The sequence below is a fragment of the Carlito syrichta genome, unplaced genomic scaffold (genome assembly GCF_000164805.1).
Source record: "Carlito syrichta isolate Samal-C Ts95f unplaced genomic scaffold, Tarsius_syrichta-2.0.1 Scaffold306711, whole genome shotgun sequence".
NCBI lineage: Eukaryota > Metazoa > Chordata > Mammalia > Primates > Tarsiidae > Carlito > Carlito syrichta.
The window spans coordinates 260818-274270 of record NW_007250807.1 but is presented as its reverse complement, the minus strand read 5'-3'; the positions used below and the strand labels follow the sequence as shown (position 1 = coordinate 274270).

General features: G+C 35.1%; 1 protein-coding gene across 1 annotated transcript in view; it reads right to left on the bottom strand.

Annotated features, from left to right (window-relative positions):
• ST8SIA4 (ST8 alpha-N-acetyl-neuraminide alpha-2,8-sialyltransferase 4) overlaps window positions 1-2104 on the bottom strand; it is a 61712-nt gene extending 59608 nt beyond the window's left edge. Inside the window, exon 1 of the mRNA XM_021715132.1 lies at window positions 2086-2104. The gene's annotated coding sequence lies outside the window, so the exon portion shown is untranslated. The remainder of the gene's footprint in view (window positions 1-2085) is intronic.
• Window positions 2105-13453: the final 11349 nt, after the last annotated feature.

The window sequence follows — 13453 nt, the reverse complement described above, 5'->3', positions numbered from 1 at the left end:
AAAAAAAAAAAAAAAGAATGATAATAGAATATAGATTACATGAGCTGCAAATGCCTTTAATTTCTGGGAGAGATTAGATGATCTGTAGATGACAGCATGTAGGGTGGTAGAGAAAAATACCATTGAAAATATAGTCTCAAAAGTTGATGAAGAGATGTTTATACATGTAATAAATGACCAAAAATATATATGTACTCTATTCCCGGCCATTGCTTATGTAACATGTCAAAAAGAAAAAAAGAACAATTAAAGAAAAGAAACAATTTGTGAGGGCTTGCTGGAAAAGGACAGCTCTCTCCTCAAATGCTCAGAAATGATTATTAAGTTATGAAAACACTAGTTATTTAATCATAAATCATTCAATCTAAAGTCAAAGAAATCATACTTTTAGTAACTCTAGATTGCAAAGTATTATTTTCTTATTTTTATTAATCTGAATTTTAAAAACTTTAATTTTATTTTTATTTTCGTTCAGAGTATTTGCTTCACTCCTTACATGTCATTTAAGATGGATTCAAATTTACAATTCAAATATGTTAAAATGTTTCCTTTTGATTATTTCCTAATCTAATATATAAATTTTATTAGTTGGCTTTATTAATAACAAACAACCCTCCCAAATTACAGTGACTATAACTCACCCTGGCTTCTTGTTCATAATAGATGTCAGTGGCTGTGGGTCAACTTCTGTGACTTGTCCCCATGTCTCCTCACTCTAGATTTCAGCCTCAAGGAGAGGTCCTTATTTGGGACATGCAGGAAAAGACCTAGCTAGCAGAAGCTCTTGATGTCTTCCAAAGTTTGTTTCTTCTCATATGCTTCTGTATGTTATCTTCCCTCACATACCACTGCCTAACACTTATAATGCGACCAGGCCCCAAATTAATAAGACAGTAATGTAGTACCTACTTAGGGAGGGACCTGTATGCCACATATCAATAAATGACAGAGCAAAACCTTCACTAGGAAGAGAAGATAGCAAAAATTTAGTAACAAAACTAAGATGCACCACTGGAAAGTGATACTAATCCCTCCTACAAGACAGAAGAATATTATGGTTAAGTCAATGAGGACTAATATTCAGGACATAAATCCACACTAGTTGGAGAGACATGCTGTGTGTCACAGATGAAAATTGAAAAATCTGCAAAGTACAATGGGATAGAGGATTTAAGAAAATAATAAACAGCAAGAGTATTATTCTGCCAAAGTCATAGTAAATTAAAACAAGTGAAAAAATGAGAATAATACTGTTGAAATAAGAAAGTGAGCCAGTTCAAATATCTAAAACCCTTATAAAGTGACACTCTTTTATGATAAAATTTCATGATCCCAAGTCTGGCCACCAAATATACAGACTTAGATACATGATTCTGTCACTGCTCTACAGGTGATGCTTATGTCAAAGGTCATATGCATATTATTAAACCCTTGAAGCAAATAGCATGTTTTATTTATCTCAGTATAGGGATGGTTCTGCCAGTAATCTAAGTGTATCTGAAGACTGATGTCCAAAGATCTCTTTGTATAAGACTGTGTTAGGCTAGGAGATGCCAAAACTTGTTATATTCAAGGGTTTTTTTTTTTTTAACTTTTATTCTACACAATTTCTGATTTAATCTTAAATCTTTTTGATTGGCACATTTATTATTTACCTTTCTTAATCTATATAGTCAAGCTACATTTATGTATTCACAGCATGTAGCTTTATTTCTCCTTCATATAAGATTATATCTCTATTCTTACATTTTAAATTTTCTCTCTTAGATGGCAACATAATTCCCATTCCTTTCAAGAAATTCACAGTTTACCTTCCAAAGGTACTTCCAGAGAAGTGACATTTTATTTACATATTCCTAAATGTTAGGCTTGAAGAAAATATCCTCCTACTTATATTGCCTCACTAAATTAATGCTTATACTTGAAAAATAGATTTTAAAAATCTTGGATATCAAATTAACAACCCCAAATATTTTACTGATCTAAGCAGATAGACAATTAAAGAAGACAATTATCTATGAGACAAGAATGAGTTCACAAAGGCATTTTTATGAGTTTGGCTATTCTTTCTTGTTCACCCTGGGCTTCAGTCAAACTTATTTTTACTTTTTTGTAATAATTTACACCCAGTGAAGTGTACTGTTCTTAAGGCTACAATGTGATAAGTTTGGTAAAATCTATAAGTGATAACTAGCACTCTGATCAAAGAATAGAACATTCTCTGCATCCCAGAAGTACCCTTTATTTTCTTTTTTAGTGAATACCCATTATAGAAATTATTCTTCATTAACTATCTCACCATAGATTATTTTACGTTTCTTTGAACTCCATAAAAGTAGACATATGCAGTATCTACTCTTTTACAATTGTGTTTTGAGACTTCTCAACATTGTGCTTATTGGTAGTTCATTTGCTAAAAAAAAAAATAATGATAATAAAATGTTCTGTAGTATTTCATTGAATGAACACACTCCGTTTATTCATTCATTTCCCAGTTTATAGATATTTGTGGTTGTTTTCAATTCAGAGCTTTTATGAATAAAACTATAAACATTTGTTTGAAAGTCTTTTATGGACCAATATTTTCACTTCTCTTGGAAAATTAAAAAAAAAATTCTAGAAATTAAATTATTTGTTCATGGAAAAATTGTGTGTTACTCTTACCCCAGTATTGTATGAAAGTTCTAGCCATTCTCTATTAGCACCAATATTTGATATTTTCAGTCTTTTTCCAACCTTCTATTAGTGTGAAGTATGGTCTCATTATGGTTTTAATTTGTACTTCCCTGCTAAACAAGTCATGTTCTTCTTGGGCATTTGTGTATATTCATATTTGAACTTTATGATTGAGAATTGTGTACATTTTGGTTATATATGATTTTATTATTGAGGTATAGAACCTCCTTATACAGTCTGGACACAAATACTTTACAAGGATTTTCCTCTAATCTATGGCTTTTCTTTTCATTTCCTTAGAGCTGCTTAAGAATGAGCAGATGTTTTAAATTTGGTAAAATGCAATTTGTTCGTTTTTCTTCTATGCTAAGTGTTTTTTGTGCTCTGTCTAAAAATATCTTTGCTTTCCACAAAGTTGTATATATAATAGCTTATATTTACTTCCAAAAGCTTTAGAGTTTTAGGTTCAATATTGTCTGTCATTGTATTCAAATTAACTTGTGTGTATTTTATAAGTTATTGGTGAAGATATAATTTGTTTGTATGAACATTGAGTTGTTTAAACGCTATTTGTGGAAAAATACTTTCTATTCCCCATTAGCTATCATCATTTTAATCAAAACCCAGTTGGCCGGAAGTGAGCCTATTTCCATAGTTTGTATTTTGTTTTATTAATATATTTTTCTGTTGTTATACTAGCATAATAGTATCTTGATTACTGTAGCTTTATTTATTACATTGATTTCCTATCTTATTTTTATTTTTCCCACTCTGACTTCTGGTTTAATTTGTTTTTGTTTTTCCAGCTTCCGTAGATGGATTCTTAAAACATAGATTCTTAACCCTTTCTTCTTTTCTAATATGGGCATATAAAACAATAAATTTCCTTTTAAGTACTCCTTACAGTCTCCAGATTTTGATATGTTGCCTTAATTTGAATTGTGACATTAATTTGATTATGGACAGATTTTATATTAGTATTTTAATATGTTTTGACACGTTATGTCCTAGCATATGGTCTATCTTTTTTTTTGAGTTGGAGTCTCACTCCGTCGCCCAGGCTGGAGTGCAGTGGCCACTCCCAGCCACTGCAGCCTCGACCTGCTGGGCTCTGGCGATGCTTCCGCCTCAGCCTTCCAAGTAGCCGGAATTACAGGCATGCGCTACCAAGCCCGGCTGATTTTTTGATTTATTGTAGAGATGAGGTCTCGTTGCCCAGGCAGCGATTTATTGTAGAGATAAGGTCTCGCTGCCCATCAGCCCGGCTGATTTTTTGATTTATTGTAGAGATGAGGTCTCGAACCCGTGGACTTAGGCAATCCACTCACCTCAGCCTCCCAAAGGCTCAGGATTATAGGTTGAGTCACCGAGCCTAGCTCATATGGTCTATCTTAATGGTAAACAGTGTACTTGGAAAAGTCATGCATTTGGTAATTGTTGTGTACAATGTTCATTGAATATCATTTGGGTCAAATTGATTGATAGTTTGTTCAAATATTCTATATCTTTTTTATTGTAGTTCTGAGAATGTAGTGTTAAAGCACTCAGTTATGATGGTGAACTTGATATTTCGCCCATTGTGTATATCAGGTTTTGTTTCTTATATTCTTTTACAGCTCAATTATTAGGATTATAAAATATAAGTTTATAGAAATAAAATAATTGTCATTATATCTTCCTATTGAATAGTCTTTTTATCATTATAAAATGTTCTTTTTCATCTTTGCTAACAGTCCTTTTCTTGAAGTTTGATCTATATAACAGTAATATACAATACTATCATTTTTATTCTTAGTAAACACTCTTTTTGTTCTTTTACTTCAACTTATCTGTACTTTTATATTTAAGGAAAAAAATTTGACAACATATAATTGAACCTTGATTTTTAATGATAAGATTTTATGAACATTTTTATTTTCATTGGATATTTTAGTCTATTTAATATTTTAGCCAGTTTAATTGCAATATAACTATTAATACATTTTGGTTTAGACAGACTACTGATTTGATATTACATTTTTACTTGATGCATTCTTCTGTTCTTTCCTTTTCCATTATTTCCAAATTTCTTTTAGATTAGTCCAATTACTTTTGCCATTCCATTTTATTTCCTTTCTATATTTAGACATATATAAATTTATTACTTTTATAAAATGATATCTTTGTTTTAATATTTATTTATAATGAAAACAATTAATATTATGAAACTTCATGTGAAATGTAAGTTAATTACAAGTATGTATAATTGCATTTGCTACCTCTGCACTTTGTGCTGCTATTGCCACATATTTTCCCTTTGCATATATTGTAAACTACAAATATAACGTTATTGTTTTTGCTTCATTTAGTTTTTTTAAACATTTAAGATAATACAAAATAAAAGTATTTGTTTATATTTACTCATGTCTTTACTATTTAGAAAGGTTTTATTGTATTATTATCTTGTGCAGGTCTCAATTTCAATGTAGTGTCATCTTTGTTCTACCTGGAATATTTCCTTTAATATTTCCTGCTATGTAGGTCTGCTTGTGACATATTCTTCATTTCACCCAACTTTTGGACAGATAGATAGAATATGTTCTACTGTCTAGTAGGGCAGTAGGAAAACTATAGTTAACAATAATTTATGGTGTTTTTCTAAATGACTAAAAGAAAAATTGTTCTCTTACAAAAGCAAGATAAATGGTTGAGGTGATTGATATCCCAATTACTCTGATTTAATCATTAGGTATTGTAGGCATGCATCAAAATATCACACATATACCAAATATATGTACACCAACAAAAAATATGATTATGGCATACCAGCAAAAAATACAAAAAAAGTAATGTGTACTTGAGATAGAAGACAGTGTAAATAGCTTTTGTTTTTGCTTCAGTACTTTACATTTTTCATTTTTTCATTATATTTATTTCTCCTTTCTAATTTTTAATTTATATATGTGAAGGCAGCTATGATTCATATATAGATTTTTCTGTATGTGCCTTCTCATCTAACCTCCTTTAACATTATTTTCCTTATCTTTAATTTTCAACAATCTGGTTATTGTGTGTCTAAGAGTTGCTCACCAATCTTTCTAAATCAGCAAGAGATAACTTTTTACAAGGTGTTAGAAATTTTTGACCTTGATTCTTAAACTCTTTCTGATTCATTTTTTTCTTTCTTCTTTAAAACTCTAATGGCATGTATTAATCTACTTGGCATTTTAACATTGGTCAATGAGAATTTTTTTCCCTTCCGATCTTATTCTCTCTTTATATCTTAGGTTTGATAATTTACATTGAACTGTGTTGAAGTTCACTAACATTTTCTCATGCTATATCTAATCTCCCATTAAACTTACCCACTTTTAAAAACATTTCAGATATTGTACTTTGTATTTTTGTATTTCCATTTGATTCACTTTTACAGATTTTTTATTATCACTTCTAAAAGTCTCCATCTGCCCATTCATCATGTCCAACTTTCCCTGTTATATCTTTGTTATATTTACTATACTGATTTTAAATTTCTTTTTGAAAAGTTCTACATCTGAGTTATCTTGGGATTTGTTTCCATGCACCCTTTTCTTTTTCTTGATGGTTGGTCACATGTTTTTCATGCCTCAGTTTTTTTGTTTTTTGTTTTTGTTTTTGACTATCGAAGATAAATGATACATTATAAGAATTATTTTATATTTTGTTTCTTTATTTCAATAGCTTTAGGGGATACAAATAGTTTTGACTGGGGCTTTAAGTGTACCCACCACTCCCACCTGAGCACATTGTACCCGATAGTTGATTTTTTGTCCCTCCACCCCTTTCCACTCTCCCCCTTCTGAGTCTCCAGTGTCCATTATACAATCTGTATGCCTTTGAAGATTTTTAGCTTAGCTCCCTCTTATAAGTCAGAGCATGCGGTGTTTGGCTTAACCCCAATATCCACATCCTCATATGACTTCTGGCATTTTCATTAGCTCTAATCTTGCAACAGTTGTTCTCTGTTAGGTCTTGTTAAGACTCACTGCACATGTACATCTCTGCCCTCAGTCAATAATGTGTGGTGACCAAATGCAGGATTCTGGGGTTAGAGATTTGCCTACTTCTATCTTTTCTATTACATATCTTGCAAATCCAGCCTATTCATAAGTCCAGAACTTCAGTATCTGCTCTGCAGCTCAGCAAACTGCATTCTGTTTGAACTCTGACTTCCTGTTAGACTCTAACTTCCTGTTGGACTCTAACTTCCTGTATTTCAATTCAGAAAGTGCATGCATTCAGAAACCAGTGTGAACATGAGGCTTGCCTCAACCATTTCCCTTCTCTCGAGGTTCACACATGCATTAGTCCATTTCCTTTGAGAAGCAGAAGCTAAGAGGGGGCTAGACATGCAAAAGATGTATTGAAGGAAATGACTGTGGGGAGCAAGAGGAGACATCTAGAAGACGTGAGGAGAACCATCAGACTGCTATTCCAAATCTTACCCCTGTGAATGTAGAGAAGGAAGGAGGGCTCTGAAGGAAATGTACTTTCAGCTTTTAGTTTATTCAAACATATAGAGAGTCCTCAAGACAGTTGCCCACCAGAGGGCATTAGTGTTTTTGCAATAGTCACTTATTAGTTGGGAGCAGCCCAAGGGAAGTATAGCATTGGCAGGAATGGAGCAGAAGACACAGAGTGTAGGACCTCTGTCATTTATGATGTCTGCAGCAGGACATCAGAATTGTACATTTTCATGGGTTTGCCACCCAACCCTAGATCTACTTCACCACACATGTTCAAGGTTCAGCTCTTTTTTGATTCTCAGGGGTCTCTCTTTCTGAAGAGAAATCTAATAGAGAGTGGTTTGTTGAACAAAAACAATCCCTGTCACTGATGTTTATCATGGAGTCATATATGTTGTTATTCTCTCTTTCCTTGACTTACCCTCAGCTATCAGTTCTGCAAGCTTTGGTAGCTTAACTTATTGTGTGACTCAAACCTTAATTCATACAGATCTGACTTCTTGGCAACTATAATTTTGTAGGACAGGATTGTTGCATGTGTGTATTTATAATTAGATTAACAAAAAGTGTCCAAGTGGACCACATGAATCCACATATATTCCTATCTGCCCCCAATAATTCTCTAATGTGTGTATCATCACACCTACAATGGTGTTTTTTTGCACTGGGGTATTTTCCCAGGTCACAGATAGTGAATGTTTAGAAGTTGAACCACAACTTACACTAGCATCCCACCTTCCATTCAGCATTGCAGCCTCTTTGCCTGATGGGTAGTGAATGAGCCAGTCCCAAAGCTTGAGCTTACTACCTTGGTATCATTTGCACTATTTCATATTGTCTGAAAAGCAGACATCAAGACAGACATCTATAACAATATATGTATTAGGAAATAATATGAGGATAAAAGAGGAAAAAGTCAGGGTTAGTGGTGGGGGAAAGTTCTGATATGAAGGGAAAGATGGAGGGTTTGTTAGGAAGTATCTCAGGCTGAAGAACAGTCTAACAAAGTTTTGCACAAGAAGATGTGGCGCCCTTGAGCCAATGTTGCCAATTAAGTATTTTGTCCACAGTGATGTCCAGTCATTTTTGGGAGCAGCATATGGGAAGAATGATCTCAGTGTCAACATGGCAGTGTATTCCGCATGCAGCAGTTGGTACTGTCAATTATACTCCCTACAGCAGAAAATCTGAGTGGTGCATTTTCAAGACTGCCACAGTAGTTATTTTCTGCCAACTTGCAGTGCCTGCATATAAATGATTTATATATTTTGACTAATTGTATTGTTATTTATCTTGGGAAGGTGATTTTGATACCAGTTACTCTATTATAGCTTGAAATTGGAATATTCTAGTGTGTGTGTATGTGTAACTTCAAACATATGCTATAGCAAAATAGTGAGAAATCAATATTGCAGTGAATATTCTATGGAACTTATGAATATTTGTAACTAATTATACCTTTTCTATTGTCTCCTTTCTTTCAGAACCAAAACTAGGATTTGGTTAGTACTCCTTCACAAGGGTCACAGGAATTGGAAAGGTCATCCCACCTTCCCTTGACTTTTTCTCTTTTTTTTTTCTTATGAGAATTTTCCCCAATACATCCATTGTTCATCTCATGTTATTTTTATGTCTTTCTTTAAGACAATGTGAAATAATTCAAATTTATACCAAGATTAGTCTAATATAACAATATAGAAGTGGCATTTATTATAAACAATCTACTCTAGGCAAAACAAAGCATGCTGAATTCTACAATGGCAATGCTACCTTTGAAGTGGTATATGGATTGAACATATATATCTCACCAAATTCATATGCTAAAATTCTAGACCCCAGTCTAACAGTATTAGGAGATGGGGCCTTTGGAAGTTAATTAAGTAACAAAGGTAGAGCCCTATGAATGGGATTAGCACCCTTGTAAAGAAGATTTATGAAGCTCTCTAGTCCCTTCTGCCATATTAAAAGAGCAAAACTATAGCCATGTATGAACCAAAAATTTGGCTCTCACCACACATTAAACCTACTGGTGCCTTGATCTTTAAATTCCCAGCCTGTGAGAACTGTGAGAAATAAATGTTTGTTTTTCAAACCATCCAGTCTATGGTCTTTTTGTTATAGCAACTCAAATTGTCTAAGATATTAGAAGTTATGTTCATGTTCCTAGAAGACTGTGAATGCATAACTGGAGTTGTATAAAGGCAAGAAATAGGTCATACTATAAGATGTCGGAAAGACAAACAGCATTAGCTTGGAGAACTATAAGTACTTACCAAATATTTTAGTGTGTCAGAAGTCTCCCTTCACGTTTAATTGTGATCACCATGCTTCATCATAAATAAAGTACTTCAGCTATCTAGGACAAGCTCAACCTGTCCATAAGGGGACTCAGAATCTCAGAAGGCCCTTTGGTGTTATCCAGTCTTGAAGTAAGGAGATCAGGCCTTACTCTCTTTTTATTGACCAGTCATAGATATGGGTTACTTTAGGGCAAAAATATGAGTTAGTAGGCAACTCTCTGAATGAAGGCAATTCATATAGAGGAACTAGTCAATGAAGTATTATCTGCTGACAGTTCTAAGGGGGTCTCGGGATTGTGCACTACAGTATCTACTATGGCCCTGTAAACCTATAATAAATGTTGCATATATTTTATGTGTGTATGATTCAAGAGAAACTTAGAAGAAGAAGGGTAGTGGTGAATTATTAATCACTCCTGCTTTTGTTTGATCTTAAGACTGGAGCTTTACCATGCAGAAGATTTTCTATCACTGTTACCTTTCAAGGCTAGTCCTGAATGTGAATGAAGTGCACTAGCTGATGAAGCTCAGTCTTTTTCCTCTGTCATAAGCTGGACAATACAGATTCCTATATGGTCACACAGGTAGGCAGAGGGAGAGGAACTGGTACAAGATCGTGGGGGTTATAAGAGTCTCTAGGCCACTGCACAATCCTGATCTCAGATATACCATTTCCATATCATAATATATTTCTGCTAGAACTGCCTTGCTTATGAATTGAAGGGTTGGACAGAACTCAACTCATGATTGGCAGGTCAGACACAATGGTCACTTTATTTCCTATGATTAAGAATTTCTGCTATACCAGGGACTAGTAGCTTGTCAGAAGCAAGTTTCTTTATTTTTTAAATGTTGTTTCATTCTCCACTTTGCCATTAAAATACAAATTATAATTTCCCATTACCCAAACCTCTTATATAAGAGGTCTTCCAGGTTGGTATAGCTTTTACCTTTTTAGCTTTTAGCTACTAGAAAACACTTCTTTGGTCCTACTCAAAAATGACAGCTATGCCTTTCACTTTGTCAATGATTAATAGCTATATATATATATATATATTAATAGCTATATAAATATATATAATATTTTATATATATATTTGAGTTGGAGTCTCACTCTGTTGCCCAGACTGGAGTGCAGTGACACACTCAAGGCCACCCCAGTGACAAGCTGTTGGGCTCCACCAATCCTTCCGCCTTAGTTTTCCAAGTAGCTGGAACTACAGGAGCACACTACCACGATTGGCTAATTTTTTATTTATTGCAGGGACGAGGTCTTCCCAATGTGCCTGGGCTGGTCATGAATCCATTGGCTTAGGCAATCCACTTGCCTCGGCCTCAAAAAGTGCTGGGATTACAGTATGAGCCTCCGAACCCAGCCAATAACAATATTCTTAAGTGTGCGAGGTGTTGCTTCCATTTTGCTCCCCCTTCATTCCCTCCTCTCTGTTTCCTTATCTCAGTGGTCTCCTGTTATGGAAACTGGCGCAAGTTCAAAAATTATGACACGAACTGTGACAGTTTATAGGAGAGCCTGCCCTCAGCCTACTGACCATCTATACTTATTTTCTGTTGATTGTACATATGGAGGAATACCTTCGTCGGTTGCTTACCTTATAGACCCTATGGTCTATTAACCACCTCCATAACTTTCTGAGAGTCAGAGCCTATGACAGCCAATTTGATTTTGCCACTCATTATGGCAATTGTCCCATCTTGCTTCTTTGGTTAGATGGTACATTAAGCCTCTACATTTTCAATGATTCCATTATCATTCTTGTCCTCATGATACCCAGTTTATTACCACAATCTCCACCCCCCCTCCGGGAGAGGGCACATGATTCTAAATTTCTCAAAGATGATGGTATTCTCTCAACGGTGCATCACTTATTGCTTTGGTAAATGGGTTGCCTTCCAGGCTTTTCCTTAGCATATGGTTAGATGGCCGACTTTCTGGCCTTACATAGTAGATTCAGTAGCTTAGCAACTTCTGTGAATTTTTAAATTCTTTTTTTTACCATGTCTGCCATGGAAGTTTGGGCATATCTATTTTACTTACTATGAACTATCACTTTCTCTAAGATTCTAATAGATCAATCAGTATGTTAACATGTTTTCTGGTGTTTTTATCAGAGTGTCAAATGCCTTTGGGATGATTCTCCCTTATCAATAAACTGACCAGTTCTTATCCAATCTCATGTTCTACCTTCTTTGATACAGGACCCTCTGAATCTAGATCCATATTCTCCCAATTTCCTCCAGTATACAGTCATCCCTGATATCCATGGAGGTTTTTTTCCAGGACTTCCCCTGGATACCAAAATTTGTAATTGCTCAAGATCGTTATAAAAAATAATGTCATGGTATTTGCATATAACCTATGCATATCCTCGTTTATACTTCAAATTATGTCTAGATTACTTATAATTCTTAATGCAATGTTAGTACTATATAAATACCTAAATGTTTTTATTTGTGCATTATTTTTATCATATTTTTTAAATATTTTTAATTCGTAGTTTGTTAATCCGCAGATTAGGAGCCCGAGAATACAGAGGGCAAACTGTATATTTATTAAGTCCTGAAGAACCCACCAAAAGTTTATTGAGAGGTGTTTTGTGGTGCCTTTGGGAAATAGTACTTTATCTTTCTCAACATGCTTAGCTCTTACCCAGCATGTAGGCAAGGAAAAGAGCTGGGAGTGTTAAAAATGCCTTGCTAGTTGAAAATCACTGCATGATTTTCAAGCAATAGAAGCATGCTAGTCTTAACTAGGAAGGAATGGACATCTTCTTCAAGCTCAGAGTACGAGGTTGATGTTTTTAGTTCATCAAGCCAAACGTCCCCAACTCAAGACTCAGAGTTCCAATCTTTTCCAATCAGGAACATATCATTGGCATTGGCATAGTCTTTTTTGGCTATAAATTCAACCTTCACAGGAACACTCTCTGCTACTATTATAATTCTCATATTATAATTGACTCCAGGATCTGAGTCTCAGGTTTTTACTTCCCCTTTCTTCCATCTTTAGGATATAAGAGTCTTTACAAGATGCCAAGGAGGCCCTCTGAATTTTACGCTTCACTTTCATTGGTGATTAATCACCCAAAGCATTTTATTGGCCTTCTCTGACGTATCACTGTCACTCAGTAAAAGCATCTAATTCGATTTTCTTCTAGCTAACACTTCCCTTAGCCACTCACAAGCCTGAGGTACTGAACTTTGAGTGCATTCACTTGAACCAGCATACCATTCCAATTCACCAGAAGTAAGAGTTTTAACAATTGCATGCTATAATTGCAGTCCTCCATCTTCTGCCAGTGATGACGTCCTCCTTGCCCGCTGGCTGACAGAAGAACCAACTTCAATATCACATATTAAAACCTGTTTACGCCGGGCTGGGTGGCTCAGCCCCTAATCCCGCGCCTTTGGGAGGCTGAGGTGAGTGGATTGCCTGAGCCCACGGGTTTGAGACTCGCCTGGGCAACTTGACGAGACCTCATGTCTACAATAAATCAAAAAATCAGCCGGGCGTGGTAGCGCATGCCTGTAATTCCGGCTACTTGGAAGGCTGAGGCGGAAGGATCGCCGGAGCCCAGCAGGTCGAGGCTGCGGTGGCCGGAAGTGGGCACTGCACTCCAGTCTGGGCGACAGAGTGAGACTCCAACTCAAAAACAAACAAACAAACAAACAAACAAACAAACAAAACCTGTTTACTTAGACCTGCTGGTGCCTGTCTTAAGATTCCTGGAAAACCGACTCTGAGATAGAGATTTGGACATGGGAAGTGTGTTAGTCATTATCTTTAATATCAACATTTTTTTCCGCTCTAAAGACATTAAAACTGGACAGAGAAGTTGAACTTCAGTGAAGTACAAAGATGGCCTCAGTTTTGTTACATGGGAAGGACTGAGATGTCCCTTTAGACTTGTCTCCCTTGGAAACAAGAGAGCCATGACTACGTTTTAGATTAACAATGGGTAGGTTTCCGTTTTG